General features: G+C 36.9%; 1 protein-coding gene across 9 annotated transcripts in view; it reads right to left on the bottom strand.

Annotated features, from left to right (window-relative positions):
* Nucleotides 1–23,930, bottom strand: part of LOC134653399 (protein sprint) — a 271,300-nt gene that overhangs the window by 148,038 nt on the left and 99,332 nt on the right. For 2 of the 9 annotated variants that reach the window (XM_063508734.1, XM_063508741.1), the window contains exon 1: nt 7,300–7,593. The exons of 3 other annotated variants lie outside the window; for them this stretch is intronic. The gene's annotated coding sequence lies outside the window, so the exon portion shown is untranslated. Of the gene's footprint in view, nt 1–7,299; nt 7,609–23,930 lie in introns of those variants that run through there. 4 more of the 9 variants (XM_063508742.1, XM_063508740.1, XM_063508735.1 and 1 more) reach the window with 4 other exon arrangements.

Below are 23,930 nucleotides of genomic sequence, written 5' to 3'. Positions count from 1 at the left end.
AAAAGAAAAAAGCTTTTAGCTCATACAAACCGTAAAATTGTTTTTAATGTGTTCAAATTCAGACCAGTAACGGTACAGCACGAGTAATAATGTAGGCGTGGTAAACAGAAATAACTAATATTTGTTATTTGTTGACTCAGTGCCGAATGTATTCTCTCCGAAGCGAAATCATTATCTCACTGTTAACTTCAGTACAACTTTCTTATTATCACATTCTGCGAATCTAATTAGAAGTTGCGTGCTATTTTACAACAACTCAAGAATAACGCAATAACGATGCGAAAATGAAAGCTGCTACACTCAATTTTCAACAACTTTCAGTATTAACGTTTCCATGATTAATCGGTATCGAAACAAGACGAAAAAGAAAGACGTGACGTGACGGTAATTTAATAAGAATTTAATCATCAAGTGCAAAGCTTTTACGTTTAGGAGCGATCGGCGCTCATCCTTAATGGAACAGTCATTAATCAATGTAAAAAAAGCTTGACGCGAAAAGAGTTTATAGAAGATGGTGCAAAAAAGTTTCATTATACGGCCGAGCACGCGCTATCAATATTCATTGTTAGACTGTATTTTGTTAAGATTGTTATTATGATAAAGGAAGTGTGCTCGGAATTGTATAATAAACAGAGGCAATGCAAAAAAATATTTGATTTAAAATCTGAGAAAATAAAGATACGAATGCAATTCATCATAACATTCATAACATTGGAATATCTAAGCCCTCCATTTGCATTTGATTAATATTTTTATTTTTAGTATATAAAATATTCAAGTTATCCAAAAACTTACATGTTTCAAATAAATAAATCAATAGCTATATGTGTGGTCGCCTCTCCATAAAAAAATCAACGTATAACTTTACTCCCCTCACATGTCAACTTGAGAAACGAAACAATAAAATTGGTACCAATACATTTCTTATAGGGGTCACACGCTGGGCCACTAATGGCAATATGTGACAGACTGGCAAAAAAATCTGCGCGATCGGAGCCAGGACCAAAGTAGAATTGTATAAAACTATAAAGTATTCGATTTTCAAACATATGCGCGCAAAAAACAGTTGACGATACACGCACCGCTCGTAGGGAGAAGTAGTTGTTGCGTCCAAGATTTGAACGTCGACAAAATCCCAAGTAGCTGCAGATAGTTTTCTGTCGTTGTCCCTACACTATGCCAGTGCCAGGACCCTCCACATGTAGGTCAGAGAGGAGCATGACGAATCGCTCTCATCAGTCTTTAACGTTATAAGTGGGAGCCGAGCCGATAAGGTTTAGACTAAGCCGCCTTTGAGGTTGCCTGTGATTAATGAATTTTTAGACGCTGAAAAGACGCCATTGTACGGGAATTTTATCAGTCGTTAAGTTTACGAAAACCATCAAATAAACAAGCTTGCAGTAATATTGCATCATCATTGAAAAACACCAGACAGAGCCAGAATAATTTAGATGTAAAAGTCACCATCGCCATTTTAAGAATCATTTATTAAGTTATGCGAGGACCGCCTAGAATTTAAAGAAAAATACAAGCTTGTTGAAACGACGGTACGTGCGGCGGTTAAACTCAAGGCGCCACCGGCGAGCTAATTAACATTAAAGAACACCATACGGGGCTAATTGAATTCAGCAGACATTCTAAGAATTTAGGCACTAAGCTCGGCAAGGCTATGAAGTGGTCCGCTACCCGCAATATAAGGAGCACAAAACAATGGGCCCCGTTGTTCCGGACCGCCCGCAAAATATAACTTCTAAAACCTCGTATCGCTTTCCATCTTTAATTGAAATAACAATCTTAATTAGACTTACATAGAGTTCCTCTCTCATAATAGCACACGTCAGATATGACTCAAAGAAGGTATAGTGGAATGCATTAGCAAAATGTTCCGCTACACACAAGGGTAATTAAAAAGCCATGATGCTAAGCCGGCGTGCTTACAGAACGGTAATTTGGAATGTTAGTTAATAATAGTAGCATTATGAGATGGTGTGAGAAGTTAATCCAGTAGACAATCGTATTGCGTATTCAAGAGGTCCGATTGAGAGTGGTTTCGTAAGCACGATCGGGCGCATTCCATGGCTCGGTGCAACGCCCCTGGAGGATAGACCTGCGCTATAGAATGCTAACTATTGCTACGAAGAGACGCTCGCTACAGTCGCTACTCACCTGATCACTTAAATCGTGGAGGAGTTCACGAGTTAAAAAGGGAATTTAGGGCTACGACGAAATCATATGCTCGACAACATCACGATTTATTGCAGGTATGGTTTCATATTTCTTAATTGTTTTCCAAATATATAGCTATATGGCCTACCTAAATGCATTCCGATAAAAATGAATTTAAAGTGCAAAATCAACAAGTAATGTTAAACTGAGTAAAGAAGAAATTAATATACAAAATTAAATATGTAATCATCTATTTAAATTAAACGAACATATGAATGAGTGCGAATAATATTCAGCACACGTTGCATTGAATACACTTGAATATCAATGCGAGAATGTTAGCAAAAGCATTGCGTGCAACGGAGTGTTTCAAAGTCAATGGAACATTATCTTACGATCAGTTAAACGCAAACATTTGTAGTGGCTGTATCAACAAGACGTTAATCTTTTTAGTTGTAGATATTCGCTTTATTTGCTCTGGTAATCTCGAGATAAACCTTCAAGTTAACTTATATCTCCCATCTTTGGTGCTAGATAATACGTTTAAGGATGAACTAACTGCTACTGAACGTATCACTAAATGTGAAACAAGGGAACATCTACTCATACAGATTAACCGTCAATTGCAAATTGACTGAAGCAATTTGAAGGACAAACTCATTCGACTCCCAAAATAATAAACTGATTCAGTTTATCCAGATCCTGCTAATAATTAATGCCATAAATGACATATGTACATATTTAATTTACTTTTATATCTATACACTCAAAACTTTGTTTAGTAGGTACAAGATATATGTTATTTAAGAAAGGCATTTAAGTAGGTAAGAACATATTACTCATATTAGTAGTAGTAGGTAGAATGTTATATTTGGGATCATACCTTGGCAGTCGAAAATAGTATACCCCGCTTCTCAAAATATCGAAACCTCAAAACAGCGTCTCAAATTTCGTCATAAAATCGTACATTACGGCTTCCGAATGGGTTAATTGAAATCGGATACATATAGCGAGGTAACTTTATCTGACAGCAAGTAATAACCGATTGCCACACAACAAACACGTGCGAAAACGGGGCCGCTTGCGCAATGGTTATCAAAGATTGTTGCCCTCTGGTACCGTTAGGTACCGGCAGGTAGCGCATTGTTTTGGTCACTCTACGCTCGGATGGATTAGCACGAGCCACTATTGCAATTAGGCTGCAAGCTGCGGCTGCGCTGCGGCGTACGGCCATTACGCTACGCGCCTCTTCAGAAGCGATATCCAAGCGTTTTGATTTTATATTGGTTTGCCATTACTCGTAGTGCATCGCGTGCAAATTATGAAAAGTTTAGCATTTTTTCATTTTATTGAGTAGGTAACTAGGTACCTACTTATTTTGAGAGATTCATTTGAATTTGTATTTTTATTCTTTATCTGATTTTGCCCTCGATCGCCCGTAGAAACTCTTAGAATGTTAATAGTTCCGATCACGTAATCGCATTTTTTTCTAATTGTCCCGATCCCGATGAAGAATCGGAAATGCTACCTAATTACCAAGTAGGTACCTACATTATGTAATCGGTCATTTCCTTAACCTTCATCTCATTAGTAGAAAACTACTAATAAACCGCATACAATAATGCATAAAAAGTAGGTTTATTCCCATAAATGTATAGTGCTTCCAATTTTGGTTTTAATGTCATTAAATGCAAAATCATTACTTACCTATATACATAGGATATACATCTACATTAAGATATACATCTTCTGGGTGCTTTTACTTTCAGGGACTCAAATTTTGCTTCTACTTAAGATTCTCGGCTACTAATTAGGCCATGACGATGGCGTATTATAAAAAAAATATACAAAGTGTCGCTTTCAGTACGAATCAAACGAACGCCAATGATACAGGACTTTAATTTAAGAGCCAACAGGAGCTAAGATTTAAATATTTTAGGTAAATATACCCGTCTCGCTAACGAAAGCGGCTCCTAAAACTAGTGCGATAAGGACAAGGCGAAAAATCCTGCGTATAAATCTCAAAAATCGAGGTTTCGTACTCGACTGTTTCCTCCTCCAAAACTTAACCAATCATAACCAAATTTGGAAATCTAAATGATTATGACATTATCTGTGTCGGACCGTTTTACTTTTTTGACTAATTGATATCAGTTTTGAATAGCACGCCTCTCATTGCGGCATAGTCAATTAGGCCATTTTGGCCATTTTTGAAGGGCTCTAGCGCCTTAAAAAGCAAAAATATCAAAAAAAGCAAAACGGTCCGACACAGATATTGATAATATTAATCTGTGTTGAAAAAATCATTGCTCTAGCTTCAAAACGCACGGAGGAAACAGTCGAGTACGTTTGTATGGAGAAATGACCACTCCTGTTGGCTCTTAAGAGCTGCAGATTCCTCTAAAATTGTTTATTTTCGCCGATTTCAATGAAGGGTACTGATAGCATTGGCCGCGCCTGTTTAGAACTGTTTTAGAGCGATTAAGATCACTACTTATTAGAAAAAGCATACGTGGACTCAAGACGATATAACTCAACTCAAATTAATACAGTATTAACTATCACGGAATTGCGCATAAATTGCAATCTATACGGTTGTCCGGATTGCTGAGCGTTAGTTGTCGATGATTTATGGTAACCGAGCCTGCGCGGGAGCACAGGGCGCGACAAATGCATTTGAAACGGTTCGACACAGTTTGTCGTCATTATTGTCGGCTGCTTGCACATTCAGAGTACGAGTGGTACATTGTAGATATAATATAACATACATTGTATAAGAAATCTACCGGTGCCGCTGTAAGGTAATGTACTCCTTTCCCTAATTTAAGTTAAATCCCAAACGTTTATATTTATGTACGTTAATGAAGCATAATAAAATCTATTAGGAACCTTAGTTTTCTCTTGCCATGATACCTGTTTTTTCAATCAGCTTAAAAAAATGGGCATCTAATAGCGCGGTGATGCCCACGCTCAGATGCCAACGTATTATTATAAGATAAATACAACCTTTCACTTCACTTATTTAATTACGTACGTAGGTAGTGTACTACGATACTATTTGCTGGCTGTCCAAGCAGCTTACTTGGACACCAACGTAGCATGATATAAAAAAGAGAAAAGAGCAAGACCATCTGTTAATTCGTCACGGTCATTGTTTTCAATGATTAATGCTACTCTCTCTCTTTCCCTCTAGTGTTCCATCTCATCAATGCAGCTGAGCTTCAATTGTTTCAAAGATACGTCCAAATCCTCGTGTCCGAGGGATTACAGACGCCATTCAGTCCAATGAAAGTAATAATCGAAAACGCGATTAGAAATGATATATTGTTAATCCGACGTACGATGAAAAATATCGGTGCAAATCCAAATGACAAAAGGGGCTAATGTCAACGACCCTCGCACCCTATGATGGTAACAAAAAGATCGGATAAAAAGGGGTCCTTTACCATTATGGGGCCAAATTGACGCTTGAATGGTCAAATGAGTTGCCGATAAGTATTTTTTGGTTTACATCTGGCACGCGCACCTAATAATGATACCAGCAGAAACAATTTTAATATTACGACACTTTTTTACGCTTAGCTGGTTCCGTCAACCCTGTCATCCGCTGTCGAAGGTTTTTATTACGCAGCCTACCATCAGCCTCAGGATTTACCTATTTAAAAAAATTCAAGTTTTTAAACATGAGCGTGAATGAAACGTGCTGTATTCTGCAAGGAATTATTGAAAGCCGATTAAGGATTCTCAGTTTGAACTACGGGTCTTATTAAATCGACGACAGCCGACACTTTCAATAGCATATGATCGAAATGTAGTTAAATCAGTTGTATCACAAGTTCCTATTGAACTGCCAAAGAACCCTGACGTTGTCAATGCTGTCATTGTCATGCTCATGTAGTGCCAATCATAGACAACTCAAAGCATTTTTTTAGTCAGTTAGCGCGCGCAATAATTAAACCAGAAGTATCATACCAGAACCTGTTTGTATAGGAAACGATGTGGTTCAACGGTTAGATAATCGTTGAATAATCGTCGTATAATATAGGTACCCACCTTCATTCCTCTCAACAACATTTAACATGATATTATCTTTATTGTATAAAATCTAAAATACGAGTAGGTAACCTTAACGTTCAAAAAGCGGTCTTGCCAAAAAGCTCTAGTCAATCTCAAGGCAGATCAGAGAGATTGAGGAATAATGTCATTCATCAATTTTATGATTGATTAGGGATTATCGAGGTTTATGTCCGAAGTAAGTAATTATCACTGAACTATGTCAAAGTGACGTTGCAAAACGAATTGTAAGGAAATTCTTACTGCTTGGCAGTGCGGTTCCAGAGTGGTGACCTAGGGCACAACGTTTTACTTTGTTAAGTATACAAGAAAGATACCAACAGCAGATTATAAAACCGTGCCGGAAGTTGCACCCAAGAGAATGGTCATGATTCATACGGATTCGATTTGCCTTACCAGAACCATATATTATCATTAAATTCGTTAAGTCGACGCTTAGATAATTGAATAATCTCTGTACCTACATGCTTTCAAAGGGAGGTATCGAGACTTAATATAAAGCTCGTAGCGAAGACTTGCACGAGAGTAAATCAAATTTGTATCGCGCTCGGGGTACGGTTAACCAGAGACTGGGGACTACCCGATCAATTTCAAGGGCCCCCTTATTCAAATCCCTTTTGTCTTGTTCCATACACACAACAATGCTCTCAAACGGTCTTACGATCAATGACTTGCTTAGCTAGCTGTCATTACCGGTCGCAGAAAAAAGAACATTAAATTAAAGTTGTCTTTTGTTTATGAGTTCGACACCGTTACATTTGAATTTGATGATTAGGCAGACGTTGGTACTTATGATGATTGTGGGATTTTTAGCAAAATAAGGTCATTGAACTTTAATGTCCGACGTTCTACTGGTTCTAGGCCATCTTCAATAGGTAATATGCATTTATCGATAGGTAAGTAATGTATTAACACGATAACTTATCTGTATTGATAAAACAACTCTGTTGGCGGCATATATTGAGAAATAGTCATGTTATTAAAAATGCATTCACTACAATATATGTTATAAAACTAGGTACTTAAAAATTACAATAAACATAAGAAAAAAATACCTACATTCTACCAAAACATAACGTCGAAACTAAAAACACTCAAACAAAAACACAACAGCGGTAAATAAATATTTCAAGCACAGAAGTAAAGCGAGCTTTACCATAAACGCACGAACTTTTCAAACACTTGAAAACACAAGATAGACTACGATATCAAATTTTCGCGTGAAATTCAATATGTGTACTATGTTTCGAACGTACGGGCCGGAGCATACGCGCAGCGCGGCGGCCGGGCACCAACTGACGGCTGAGCCAAAGCCAACGACCGACTATCTCTGTCCTGCTCCAATACGCATGCCCGGAACTATTTTCCTTTACATTTTCCACATTCACGGCAATATTCATTTCCATACACCAATTTCCCGGCACCATCATTAAAAGGAACATTATTTTCAGTTGCCATAAATAGAAAATTGTGGATCTTCTGTCGGTGCGGCCAGGTTGAAAAGAGACTGACCGTACAAGGTCGATCGTGATTGTATATTGCAACATCGCTCGTAGCAAAGGCGGCATTCAGGTTCTACACTACACCTGGCCCCTATTTCACCAAGCTGACAGGTACGACAATTGTCAAAAAAATGACAGACCTTTGTTTCACCACGCCAACATTTGTCAGTGACATATGTCGAGTGACAATTGTCAAGTGACAGGTGACAGATGACAATTTCGTAAATTGTTTTGTATAGAACTTCATATAAACATGACAGGTAGTTTGGTACAATTGTCCATATTAAATTTAATGACAATTACCTATTTTGTGAAACTAGGGTAATGTTTACTAGTCGACATATTTATCAATTCTTCACAAGAGATCGTTAATTGCTTTCGATGTGCCGTGTTCTCATCACTAACATGATATTGATTGAGATCCCATCTGTGTCCCGACCCCATCTAATGCAGCGTATACCTACATTATTTGTTGACAAGGCGTCAAAGCATTATTTTTTGTTTGTTTTAAGTAATTTTTTCTGCAAATGCAAAGTCAGTGACGTCAAAGTAGGAATTTATTCGTACTTTATATATTCCCTTGTATAAGAATATTACCACTATTGCTTTCGCGGAGATTCATTTTCTAACTAACCAAAACCCTAACTTTACTGTTAGTGCCCAACTTCGCCTAAGTAAATTATTAAAAAAACAATACCTACTTAAACATACCTAATTACGCTACGGGTCCCCAACTTAGCATTATAATTTTTTTAAATTATGAAAACTATACTGAGACTTATTCCAAATCCTAAATGTTGAATTACTAAACGCCTTCATAGGCAACAATTACAATTTATAATGGAATTATGATTTAATGCTAGTACATAAAAATTTAAAAGCGATTTAAAGCCATTTTTATTTGTACCCTAAAGGCGAAATTAGGGTACACAGTTTTGCTAACGTTTATTTTCAATGAACTGCAACAATGATAACGGGGTTTGCTAACAACGAAAACACTACAAGTGTCACCCAAACCTGACACAGCTCCGATCTCATGTCAAGAATTACCGACAAATTTACAAATATGTCGACTTATAAAAACTACTCTTGTTCCACCAAATCATTGTCATTAAATGAAAGATGGACAATTGTAACTAAATGCCTGTCATGTTTATAAGCACTTCTATACAAAAACAGTTTACGAAGTTGTCACTTGTCACCTGTCACTTGACAATTGTCACTCGACATATGTCACTGACAAATGTCGGCATGGTGAAATAGGGGCCTGGTTTTAGAGATAAGAAGGTAGAATTACGAAGCTGGAAGATGTATAATTATGTTAATGTAAGACGAATTCGATTAATTAAGAATGTGAAACTTTCTACATTCAAATCGTTAAAAGCATTGATAGACCAATCATTTAATGCTTTTATTTTCTATATTCAACAATTGACGTAACATTTTGAACAACCAAAGAAGTTTACACTCTAGTATTTTATTCTAAATAAAAACAGCTCCTAAATCTCCTAATTATACTTTCAAGTAAAAGCCATATACGAGCCGTATAAAAAACCTAAATATGTAATGTCAATCAATACAAACAACGAATACCAAATTGCATTTAAGTACATTCCTTAGCAATAAACGTATTAAAGAAAGATAAAATTAAGCTATACCACAGAATAAATTGCTATACCTATAATGGCTGGGCAAATGAAAAACAAATTTTGAAGCAACAATGTTTAAGAACTTCAAACAGTTCAAAGAAAACTGTGTACGAATGTAATTCAAAAGTAAGTACATCCTATAAATCGACCAGGCGAGGCGGTCTAGCACAACTTGCGTACTCGCGCGCGAGTCCATACTTGAAGTCGCGCCAGCCAGATGTATGGAGTTGCGCGCGAGAACGCAACTCATGCTAGACCGCCAGGGCATTCTTCGCCATAAATGGCTTGTACAAAAAGACATCGGTACATTCAACTTTTAAGAAATTTAATAATGTCGGTATTTTTCTTTTAGCCCATTCTTTATTTGGTTCACAAGTACCACGTATTACACTAAACTCAACCAAGCTTGGCAATGTAAACAACGCATTTCTATTTCATAACCCAAGACCAATTTGTATTCCGAAAGTATGACCACGTATGACATCCGGACTATATACGAAGTGAACACACTTTCACTATTGTCACGCATATGGGACGATGAAAGTGACACCGTGTACCGAGATATTGCTAATAACAAAGCACAATGGTGATTATAGTGCTGAGAACGGCCTTTGGCACTTTCGAGTGGCCAATTTTATAGAATTGTTTTTGATAAGCTACAGTTTTAATTGAGTTTCCTAAAATTCACTTACTCGTAGTGCAATTAATTTATTGAAAACGATGCTCGCGATTTCGCTTATATGATTTTTTATGCAAGCATATTATTGAGAATGACATGTGTAATATTAGCATTCCTAAGCTGCATTTAAATTTACATATAATTTCATACTACAAGTGCTACAAGTATAATAGTACCATACCTATTCTTGTTATTGTACCTACTTACGTCACAGCCAGTTTACTTAAAAACTGTACTGCTTTCTTGTATCCATAGTCCCTAACACAAACAATACTTACGTTTTCCAATGGCTAGATCAAAACACTCATACGTTGTTTACAATCCTTATTACAAGTAACCGCAACATGATTGTTCTAAGTTCTAACAATACCATTCATATTAGCACTATCACACGTGTAACGAAACGTCGTTCAATTCAATATAATGAATTGCATTTTTTTATGCGAACAAGAATACAGGGTTTAGAAATCATCATCATCATCATCATACCGTGCTGGCCGGTTTCGACCACCGCGACTGTATATAGGGTTGCCAGATCGAAAAGCGCTATTATCGGGAAAATAAATAAATTTTTCGGGATTTTGGGACTTAGGCCGGGAAAAAAACATTCAAATTAAAGTAATTGTATTAAAAACAACGATATTTTACATTATTGGCACTACGTCAGCTGCTCTGTCAATTACGGCTCGACTCGCTCGCTCGACGATAGTTCGGAACATGAAATTATTGTTTTATAACGTGAAGCTGTTTTTCGGGACAATTTTCACTTGGTCGGGAATCGGGAACACATGCTAAAAATCGGGAGAATCCCGCCAAATCCCGACCATCTGGCAACCCTAACTGTATAGCACTGATTATTGAGAGCGACATTCGTAAGCTCTCAGGTGGCTGACAAATAGGTTTAGAAGTAGTGTTACTGTGTTGTAGCACTTGAATTGGTTTATTATTGTCGGGTATTTAAAAAAAAACTAATATTTCGGAACCCTAAACGCTAAAATTTCATGTGCAAGGATTTTTATTTAAATTTTAATGCACTACATTTAGTGCATTAAAATACACACAACATACTACTCGAAACCGTAAGAAAACATTTTTTTTCTGGCTTACTCTCTGCACTTTGGCCTAGGGTGAATTTGCCAATGTCGGTGTTGACTAAAACATATTTAATATTTTATTAGTACTATTGATAGTACATATAAACCAACAATTTTGAAATACATTCCACGACTCTTCTCTTTCCGAACAGACTAGCTTAATCTGTCCTAGTCCCCGTCCTTGTTTTGTCGTAAATTGTATAAAAAAAAGCGGCCAAGTGCGAGTCGTACTCGCCCATGAAGGGTTCCGTATTTAGGCGATTTATGACGTATAAAAAAAAACTACTTACTAGATCTCGTTCAAACCAATTTTCGGTGGAAGTTTACATGGTAATGTACATCATATATTTTTTTTAGTATTATCATTCTCTTATTTTAGAAGTTACAGGGGGGGGGGACACACATTTTACCACTTTGGAAGTGTCTCTCGCGCAAACTATTCAGTTTAGAAAAAAATGATATTAGTAACCTCAATATAATTTTTGAAGACCTATCCATAGATACCCCACACGTATGGGTTTGACGAAAAAAAAAATTTTGAGTTTCAGTTCGAAGTATGGGGAACCCCAAAAATTTATTGTTTTTTTTCTATTTTTGTGTGAAAATCTTAATGCGGTTCACAGAATACATCTACTTACCAAGTTTCAACAGTATAGTTCTTATAGTTTCGGAGAAAAGTGGCTGTGACATACGGACGGACAGACAGACGGACAGACGGACAGACGGACAGACAGACAGACATGACGAATCTAAAAGGGTTCCGTTTTTTGCCATTTGGCTACGGAACCCTAAAAACCGTTTGTTAATTACTAAGAGGTAACTCACAAATCTAATCTAATACCTTTAATCGAGCAATTCTTGTATATTTATTTATATATATTTCGGGGATCTCGGAAACGGCTCTAACGATTTCGATGAAAATTGCTATAAGTACAGAGGTTTCTGGGGGCAAAAATCGATCTAGCTAGGTCTCATCTCTGGGAAAACGCGCGTGTTTGAGTTTTTATGTTTACTTACCGAGCAAAGCTCGGTCGACTAGATATTTAATAATCTAAACGAGACTTCAAGAACTTCAAGATAAAACAGAGCAAGCTAAAAAGATAAAAAAAGCCAGAACACCTTAGAAAACGTTTAACGGCCATCACTCAAAGCAGTAAGAAAAGTGCAGTTAAGAGACCTAAAGGTCATTACTACCCCTACTTCATTACCCTTATAATTACGCCTGGTCTAGACAACGACCGCCGAAGGTCTATCAAACGGTTTATAATTCAGTCTCGCGTTTTGGTATGACTTTATATTGAACAGTTGAATACTAGTTCTGGCCGCAACAGCGCGACTTATTTAGTTCGTCTAACATTTCAATCCTTAACGGTTTTCGGAATTCTGTCTAATCATAGAAATTATATTTTGGCATAATATTGTCCATCAAGAACGACAAAGTAAATATACTGATATGTTTTTTTCGCTAGGCTAATTTATATAATATTTTAAGCTTTAAACTCGTGAGTAGCTCCTAATATACTTGCTTTACTCTTTGGAGTAGCTACAACAATTGAAGAACCATAAAGAAGCAGGCCTAGAAAGAGAAATCCACACTAGAATCCTTAAGTGAGAATAGACTCGTAATTCGCGTAATTACGACAAGGTACCCATTAGCAACTTTCAAATAAAGATTGTAAACCTATGACTTACTGTAATTTAATTAAAACTATATATGTACCTACAGGGCTATAACCGTGAAAATCGAAGTTCGCAAAATTGCGGACATTTTTATCTGTCACTCTAATTATGCCTTCATTGGAGTAAAAGAGAAAGATCCCCGCAATTTGCGAATTTCGGTTTTCGCGGTAGCCCCTGAGGTTGCAATTGCAACATACCTACCGTAAAATCCAGCCTTATGGATGAAAATAACTAAAGTGGCGTCATTGTCGGATCCCCAGGGAGTGGATATTGTCGTCATTTTATTACTCCACCGGCCTTCAAGCCCCGGGCATTACCTAGACTGCTCCAATAGGGATGATGACACATGTTGAATTTTATAACAAAATCTAGTAAAATAGATAGCAAACGAGCAATTTATCACAATAATGTGGATATTAAAATAAAATATAGAAAAATTACAAAAATACAGGACCATGAAAGTTTCAAAATTTAAGTTTTTTTAACTTCCAAAAACGATAAAAGTAAGGGTACCATTCGATTCCCTACATTTCATCCAAAAAAATATTGTATAGCAACTATATACATAAACGCAATATTTCACCGACAAAAACGCAATTTTCTTGTTTTGTCCATACTACAAGATGGGCGATGACGTCACGGCCCCTGGCCGTTTTGTACAGGGCGTTTCGAGTGAAGTGCGACTGTCGGCCTTTGACTACAATTTCTGACTTTTGTGTTACTTTAATGCAATGGGTCCCATATAGACATTTGGTCCTAAAAACAAACCCGATCGATTGATACCATAAATGAAAATTAGTCATGTAGCCTATTAAATGATGGCGGTTTTTACCTCTCTATATTTTGGTGAATGACAGTTTATAACTACATGACGTAATATGAGCAGACGAGTTGATTATCATATAAATATGTGTGAGGTAAACAGGCGATTACCGCAAAAGGCATTAGGTAAGTTTCGCCACAAAACTGACGAACGTGATTATAATTTAAGTTAGGCTTCAAAATGTGTCAATTGGATATGTTAAAAAATAAGTGGCGTAGCGTAATAGAAAGATCATTTTAATCATGGTCATTGTTTTAATTTAAAATCATTTCAGCAAGTTGATATATTATTATGCATGATGGAATAAATATGAATTTTGATGGCTTACAATGGAAGGCAGGAGAAGTTAACAATCCTCATACGAGTGACGCACTTTAAGCAGTTTTGTTGTAAACTCGTGTAAATATTAGTAAATAAAGATAAAATTGCTATTGCTTAACAAGACAAACTTATTGCTTCGCTTGCTCAACGGCAAACAACTATTCGCAAATATTAACTCGCTTGAGCCCGGGGGTGTTATAGTACTTATAGTTCTACGTTAAACAATCTGATGTCTGATGTTTGCAAGATTAAGATTAAGAAGAACAAGTCATTTACCGACAGTCCGACACATTGAAATAAAATATATTGATTTGTAATAATTATTCATCAAACATAATATGTTACGACATCAGTTATCAACTTATCATTATGCACATCGTACTTCCATTGTTTTTTTTAAGCATGCCGATTCTTTGTCGCGCATTTAAACATAATAATATAAATCCATGAAACTTCGCATGATTTTTTATTTTACTTATCTCTCACTTCATCAAAATTCCTCATTCAGGAATAATAGAAAAGTTACCCCATTCGTGCGAGTCGTCTGCCCTGGAAATTTCAGTAACAACTAGCGGCACAACACCAAATTACTTTCGTAAACCACTAAAACTCTCGCTCGGTGCCAATTACCCGGAGTGTTCGTTTTATTTTAGTTCAGAATTTGGATATGGACTGTCTATTGTTCACGACTTGACTCTGAAAAAAAAACTCAAGATTAACGTATCTGTATTTCCATCTCTGTTTTTCATTTCAGCCCAATTACATCTGAGTAGAACGGTTGAGTACAATGGAAATGTCAGACACATGATATATTATTATGTCATATATAAACAGTATTATTACCTACACGTCGCTGGTAATATCAATTCGATCGAAACCCCCCTTATCAGCAAGTCAAATCAGCTTATCTCATGTTTCAAGGTAAGCCTTACAAGGTACCGGAACACGGTGCAGCTTTCAACTCCGGGTTTAATGATATTAATAACTTTTCATATTGATCCAAGATTCACACACACACCTTGGATGTCTAGATAGCATTTGAAATGTATATTTTGTATACAACTATATCCCTTAATCGATTAAAATTATCATAACAATTTGTAACATCCAACAAAATATGCCAAACGTCGTTGATATTTGATAAATATGCGACCAAATATTGACCCCTCACTGCCCCATCAACTATTAAAAACTTATACGATTATATCACAGCAAATAAACATAAAGGTCTCTTCACACAGAACAAGCTCTCATGTTTGCATTGGCTCGGCAAACAGCGAGTAAAGAGCGGAAGCGTTATTACAGCTCAGCACCCGCACCACGGTGCCAAACAATATCATTAAACACATGTGAACTTACCTTTACATCTCATACACTACGGGCTAGCTTACTACTTTACCCCAGTCTACCCTACTGAAGACGCATTGGGTTGTTAACAATTAAGTGTGTCGAGAAATGTAATAAATTCAAAGTCATTGAGGTTTATGAATACATACTTGGAGCGTAAACTGAACTTTTAGCAAAGCTTTGCAGTCCTAATAGGAAGTTATGCGAACCGGAAATGAAATGTATGCTGAAATCGATGGAATTTCGGCAAATGGATGCTCACATTTTATAGATTTTTTTATTTTTTACAAATGATATTGATTCGAATGCCGCACAAGATAAAGCATTCAAATAATAACTATAGTCTGCCAAACAAGTTTTGTAACAGAAGAATAAAAAAATACTCATCTTTTATTTATAGAGATGAGATATTACAAAATAGGTACTAGCATAAAAAAGTACGAAGCGTTCTACTTACGAGGGCTGTTTGATAAGTACCCGTTTATGGAAAAAATAATCAGTTGTTTTTGTTTATATGCATTTATTTTTCTTCATAGTCTCCTTTTAACTCTATACACTTGTTCCACCTATATTCAAGCTTCAATAAACCATCCAAAAAGTATGATTTCGGAAAGTCATTAAAATAGGCCTCTGTGGCGGCAATGACTTCGTCATTTGATCCAAATCGCTTACCACCGAGCCATTTTTTCAGGTTGGGAAACAAAAATAAATCGCATGGGGTCAAATCTGGAGAATACGGGGGTAAGGCAATAGGGCGTAGCGTAATTGTGTTAATTTAGCCATCACAACTCTAGACGAATGAGCTGGTGCGTTGTCGTGATGAGACAGTACTTTTTTATTTTTTAAATGGGGTCGTTTGTCCTTCAACCCAGCGTCAAATTCATCCAATAAATTGGCATAGTACTGCCCTGTTATCGTTTTCCCCTTTTCTAAGAACTCAATATGTATAATACCCTGCGAATCCCAAAAAACGGTCGCCATGACCTTTCCAGCCGATGGAACGATTTTTGCTATCTTTCGTGCAGGTTCACCCGGTAAAATCCACTGCTTCGACTGCCCTTTCATTTCCGGGGGGTAGTGGTGACCCACGTTTCGTCTACGGTCACGAAACGACGCAGAAACTCCTTCGGGTTGCGTTTGAACACGGCCAAACACTGCTCCGAAGTAGTCAGTCGGTTCCGTTTTTGCTCCTCCGTGAGTAAACGCGGCACCCACCTCGCCGATACTGTCTTCATACCCAATTTTTCTTCTAATATGTTTTGTACCCGCTCGATTGGAACATTTACAGCATCAACGATTTCTCGAAGTTCAATTCGGCGGTCGGCTAAAACGATATTTTCAATTTTCTTAACCATATCGTCTGTAGTCACCTCAATTGGGCGGCCTGGGCGATCCTCATCAAAGACGGTTGTTCTCCCCCGCTTAAACTCGTTAAACCAGTATCTGACGGTTGTCATAGAAGGAGCACATTCATGGTAAACCGCTTGCATTCTTACTTTTATTTCATCACAAGTTTTTCCTTCCAAAAACAAGAATCTAATTACAGACCGATACTGCTCTTTCTCTATTTTCACAATTTTAAGTTCACGCTTTCACTGAATCGCTGTCAAATGAGAAAAAAACAAAAGAATGCTGTTTTTTTTTAAAATTTTCCCGCCTCTGAAAAATGGCTTAAAACGATTGTATACATATTTTCGGCCCGTGATATTAATACATTTGGAAAACGGGTACTTATCAAACAGCCCTCGTATGCTCCATTATCAAACAACTCTTTCCAAACTAAGTATATTAGTTTTTTTTAGTTCCAGTTCGTTGACATAGGCCTCAGTATTTTTACTGCACAGCAATAACGGAAGAATTTTTCGTCGACGACTAAGCCAAAAAACTGCGCGACTTGTCGAAGTTCGAAACCCCCGAGTCGTAAAACGATAAATACGTTGTAAAACCATAACTGAGGCACTGAGCCGATCGTAAATTAGAACTCGGCTTCGCGACTACTTGTAATAGTGATGGCGCCAACTTGAGTCTAGATTTATTTTGATTTATTTTTTTGTTAGACTAGCTAGAGGCGTATTCAGAAAAGAAACCAGTAAATTAAATACGGTAGGCCTCGCTACTCTCGCTACCATACAGTCTTTATATTTTGGATGTAGTTTTAAATTTAAATAGTCATCCCACTAGTAAGCTATATTATTTCGTGATAGTCGCTAGCTACGGTCTAGAATATACAAAAATATACGAAAATCTAGTCAGTTCTAGGTTGTCTACTGGTGTTATTATCCTAGTAAGTACCTAACCTGTTTTCTAGATAGACCCAATGTTCGGGGTGCGCAGTCGTCTATTCTGCATATATATATATATATGATTGTCCTGCTTCGTGTTCGTGTCATAATTAAAGCAGGCGTCTCTGTCTGGCAGGTGGGAAAATGTGAAAAGGATGCATGTTTCATCTACGACAGGAACGAGGTTAATCACAAGTCTAGCCTAGAAAGAAGCGAAACTGTATTTTTCTAGTAGGTCCATTTTCCAAGAAATCTTATTATATGCCGACTGCGCGACCCATTTCATGCATAGGTATGTATTTGAATAAACAACTTATTATAGTTAGGATAATAATATTTAATAAGTCGTATAGAAATGAGAACGTATAACAATTACAAACATATACATCTACGTACATTTCCAAAAATAATAGACCTTACACGAAATAAATAACAAATTATCAATTAAGTACCATTCATGAATTTAAGCTTTTTAAAATAAAAGCATTTGTTTTAATTATTTACTTATAACTTATGTACTAAATATCATTTGATATTTACCACTAGCTTTCGGTGAAGGAAAACATCGTGAGGAAACCTGCATACATCTGCGAAGAAATTCAAAGGTGTATGTGAAGTCCCCAATCCGCATTGGGCTAGCGTGGGGACTATAGCCCAAGCCCTCTCGCGCACGAGAGGAGGCCTGTGCCCAGCAGTGACGGACGGACGTATAAAGGCTGAATTATTATTTATTTATTTACTTATAACATTGCTACACATCAGAGTCCTGATAATAAAATTGTCCCATCACTAATCGTTACCAGGTCAACAACCTCCATCAAAAGAAAATGATCTAGTTGTCTTAACCGAATAACGTACCGGAAAATTGGCACATACGCACACATACACATCGCTACATACACGACACGTAGTATGTTTAATGATTACTACAAATTAGAACTCGCACGGCGTGACGCTGACGCAGTATTTGCCGTACCCAGTTTAATTCTGCTCCAGATTTTGAGGAAATGCGTAATGAGGCAGCATGTACTTAGCGGCCTATGATGATACACTCAAGCCCTACAAGTATGTAGTTTCGAAGTAGTGACTTTGTGAGAAGGAGGTATGTACGTGAGATAGGTTAGTCTAAAGAAAAGTTTCCCCTTTCATATCGCTTATTTTTGTTTTTGCCCGAAACACACAAGCGATGATAAATTCTACCCAAGGCTTTATAAAAATTTCACCCCAATCGCCCCTTTGGTATTCATATTTTATGGGAGTAGTGTGTTTGTCACATAGGAGTATTATGGGTACGAGTATGTCTGTTTTATTTTGCAATTGGGGCCGGCTTTGGTTCTGATACGTGATGCCGCATACCTATACACCAAATGTGGTTAGCCGATCATCAGACAGAAAGGTAGATAAATTACTGGGCACTATTAAACTGTCGTTCTATTCGCCATTTACCGCAAACCATAAGACCGCCGTCATTGGGTAGGTATACAGATACACTGTGTCAAGTTTCCACTGTAAGTTCACTTTTTGTAAACGGGCCATTTTATTTAAAGTTGTCCCCTACACTTTTTTTAAATTTGTGAATTTCTATGTTATTTCTACTCAGAATCACCAGTTCTTTCTATCCTAATAGGAGAAAAAAAGTGTCCCAAGGTTTTTTCCCATTCCGTTACCATTTTTCATAGACTTTGTATGGCGGTTTCGGAATGGATAGATCGAAAAATGTATGGAAATCTTGGGACACTTTTTTTCTCCTATTAGGATCAAAAGAGCTCATGATTCTGAGTACAAATAACATAAAAATTCCCAATTATGAAAAAAAAGTGTAAGGGACAACTTTAAATAAAATGGCCCAAACAAGTTAAACGCAAACGGATACGTTTTCGAATCTCACTGGGTGGCTTATGTTTATATACTTTATGAATGCTATTGATATCCGTGCCCTGGAGGTATTATATTATGCAAATCATTCATAATCAGTATATAATATAGTCAATAGACTATAATATATACATGTGAAGCAATAGCTTGACATATGGTTTCCAAGACATAGCAGAACAAATACAATATCCCAAGGGGCATAATTGATATAAATTCGTACGCCAAACACATCTCCCTGAATGATAAATTAGAACCAAACTACTCACGTATGCGTCCTGCCTTCATATCTCAAACTAGACTAATTAATAGTTAAATAATAGCCCTTAGTACTCATACATAAGGCACACAACGCATTAGTAGAGGTAGTTTAGTCACGTAATGACATAAATAGTTCGGAGGTTATGGTGGTTAGGCCATTAATGTTCTAATGCTTATGTAATGTATGCCTCTGTATGGATAATCTGCCTCGTCTCAATTCATTATGAGCTGTGTAATTAATTATCAGTTACGCGCATAATCAATGGGAGCGCTTGAATTAATATTTATATGTACTTACACATACGATGATTATACTTCACTTGTTCTTCCGAGAGATTATTATAACTTGTAGTAGTGTTCTGGTACGGCCGTTGTCACAATATTTAGAGAATCCGTTAAAAAACGAATTTTTTGTAGGCGCCTACGTAAATTGAATAGCAAACTTTTTCTCCCCCCCAACCCGCACCAGCCGCCGCCCGCTTCATCGATACGTCACCTCGTCATTCTTTGTTCTTGTGCGCCGTTGTTCACACGCATCATCATTCATCATGGATAGGGCATCGATTCGTCGAAAGTTAGAAAATCTTATGCGAAATCTAAAGCGAACAAGATCACCATCTCGATCAGATTCTTCACCTGATCGTGCTTCTCCTCCAAAAAGGCGTTGTCGAAGAAGAATTATTTCTACCGACACATCGGAATCAGAGCCTGACAACGAAAATATTAACGGTAAGTTCATATTTCGTATATTATCCTTGTTGCAAGTATTGTCTGGATGGCTTACGCAACAAGCAGCCCGTTACGTAGTTGCAAGTATCGCCTGGATGGCATACGCAACTAAAAAAATCTGCCAGTTGCAAGTACTACCTGAATGGTATACGCAACTATGCATAAAACTTAAAATTGTACAAAAAATGATCGTACTAAAAGGGTAAAAAGCCAAATGACCTAGATTCCGTTGCAAGTGTCGACTGCATGTCTCACGCAATGATATAAGGTCTACCCTCATAATATATATTTTATTTTTCAATTTCAGTTGCCAACGAATTACAATATGAAGACGAAACAGACGACGTATTTACACTTTTGGGCGAGGATCCAACGCAAAATAAGGAATACAGCGATGATATTCATGCTCATCTCGCCGTTAGATGGACTCACATCCTTTCAAAGGGTTTGAAAAAAGAACTCCGCTCGGATTTATTAAAAAAGTACGTACCTCCAGCTAATTGTACTTTTTTGGAGGCTCCAAAGCTTAATGAAGAAATAAAGGCAGCTGTTATAGATTCTTCAGTAAAGCGGGATGAAAAATTAGTCATAAAGCAGTCTCAACTTGGATCCGGTATTACTTGCTTAGGTCGAGCGCTAGATGCCGCTTTTAAAATACCAGACAAACAGTCTCGCGAATTGATTGTTAAACATTTAGGTGAAGCAGGACAAATATTATGCGATTTACATTATTTGGACACAATAACACGAAGATCCTTGTTAACTCATGGACTTAACAAAAATACTAAGGATGCGGTAAAGGACCTCACACGAGCAAGCTTTTATTTGGCGAAAGTCTTTCAGAGACATTAAAGGCTATAAAAGCCTGTTCTAGATCCGCATCGGACATAAAAAATAAGCCTGCAAAGTCGGCTCAGCGTTCAAATGACAGCACAGCTGGGCCTAGCACACACAGGACTGCATCAAACTCTTTAAACTGGAGGGGCCCGTCGCGTCGCACAGCGTATCAAGCGATGACGACGGGTGGCTATCGGGACCGTCGCCAGTCAGCAGCTGCTCCAGCCCGGAGACAGTACAACCGGAACCCCAGGCACCCGTCGTCGACATCGACCAAGAGATATTAGCTCATTCTCAGGTAATGCAGTCTGCGGGAAAATTGCAGTATTTTTATGCTCAGTGGCAACAAATAACCACTGATGAAGTTATTTTGTCTTGGGTTAGAGGTTTCAAAATACCCTTTTCTCGAAAGGTACATCAAAATGAACCTCTTATTACTCTTCCTCATAATGCCGACGAGGATAAGTGTTTTTTAAAGGAAATTCGAGAACTGATTTTTAAAGGGGTAATAAATGAATGTTTACCTTGTAAAAATCAATTTGTATCTAGAATTTTCTTGCTAAGCAAGCCAAATGGCGACAAACGAATGATACTTAACTTAAAAGAATTAAATAAATTTATTGACACAGCTCATTTTAAGTTAGAAGATCTTAGAACGGCAATAAAATTATTATCAAAAAATTGTTTTATGTGTTGTGTTGATTTAAAAGATGCTTATTATGCTATCAGTATTGATAAAAATTATAGGAAATTTCTTCGGTTTCAATACAAGTCAAAATTATTCGAATTTACAGTGCTACCGTTCGGACTTAATGTAGCTCCTTATGTTTTCACGAAATTAATGAAGCCGGTGATGCAACACTTAAGAAGACAAGGTCATTTGTCTGTTATTTATTTAGACGACACTTTGTTATTGGCCGACACTTACAGAAAATGTAAAGAAAATTTGTCAGACACATTAACTCTATTCGAATCATTAGGATTTACTGTTAATTATGAAAAAAGTCAACTGATACCTCAAATGACAAGTAAATTTCTGGGTTTTATTTTAAATTCGAAAGATCTGTCTATTGTTCTTCCAGACAACAAGCGCTCTTCGATAAAATCCGAACTTTTAAAGCTAAAAGACATGACACGTTGCACTGTAAGAGAGTTTGCTAGAGTGATAGGGTTACTTGGCTCAGCTTGCCCAGCAGTAACTTATGGCTTGGCTCATACAAAGTTGTTTGAACGCGTTAAATACTTACAGTTAAAAGGAAATGAAGATTATGATAAACCATTTAACATTCCTAAATATTTACAAAATGATTTTAAATGGTGGTTAGATCATATTGATACTTCAATCAGCTTAATAAGAGATCAAAAATACGCTATTGAAATTTATTCAGATTCCTCTCGGAGCGGCTGGGGTGCGGCTTGTAACAATAAAACCGCAAACGGATTTTGGTCTCATGATGAAGCTAATAAACATATAAATGAGTTAGAACTTATCGCAGCTTACTTTGCTTTGAAGATCTTTGGAAAAGATTATTATAATTCCCAAATACTTTTGAGAATCGATAATAAAACTGCTATTGCTTATGTAAACAGAATGGGCGGCATTCAGTATCCCCATTTAAACAAAGTAGCTAGAGATATATGGGATTGGTGTGAAGCTAGAAGTAACTTCGTGATTGCTTCATATATTACATCAGCTGATAATAATGTAGCCGATTTTGAATCTAGACGGTTAAATGATGATACTGAATGGCAGCTCAGTGATTACGCTTATGAGATGATTAAAAGAAAACTCGCTATACCAGAAATTGATTTGTTTGCCAGCCGTTTAAATCATAAATGTGAAAATTATGTATCATGGCACGGGGACCCAAATTCAGCTGCAACTGATGCATTTACATTGAGCTGGAAAGGTTATTTATTTTATGCTTTTCCTCCGTTTTGTTTGATTCTAAAAGTTTTGTCTAAAATTGTTTCAGACAAAGCTAAAGGGATTGTTGTCGTACCCAACTGGCCTAATCAACCATGGTTTCCTTTGTACAATCGTTTATTGATATCAGAACTTGTGATTCTGGATGCTAATCCAAGATTATTATCGTCTCCTTCCAGAATCACGCATCCGCTTCACAGAACACTGTCTTTGATGGCAGGAATTTTATGCGGGAAGCGTTCGTAAGAAGAGGAGCTCCTACAGAAGCATTAGATATATTAATAGATTCGATATCTCAAAACACATTAAAACAATATCAGTGTTGTATGAAAGAATGGCTAAACTTTTGTAATCAAAATAATCACGATTATTATAGTGCATCAACGTCAATTATTTTAAAGTTTTTATCATCGATTTACAATCGCGGTGCCAAATATGGTACAATAAATACGTATAAATCAGCTTTAGTTTTGTTATTAGGTGATGAAGTTAATCACGATTTAGTATCAAGATTCTTAAAAGGCGTTTATAGGCGAGTCCCTTCTGTACCGAGGTATAATAATTCAACTTGGGACACTTCAGTTGTACTCAATTATTTAAGTAATTTAAATAATGATCTTATATCACTAGAGATGTTATCAAAAAAGTTGATTACATTACTCGCGTTGGTAACTGCACATCGTTTGC

This window comes from Cydia amplana, chromosome 13, assembly GCF_948474715.1.
Source record: "Cydia amplana chromosome 13, ilCydAmpl1.1, whole genome shotgun sequence".
Lineage (NCBI taxonomy): Eukaryota > Metazoa > Arthropoda > Insecta > Lepidoptera > Tortricidae > Cydia > Cydia amplana.
The sequence above is the reverse complement of the archived record's forward strand: the minus strand, read 5'-3'. Positions and strand labels throughout refer to the sequence as shown.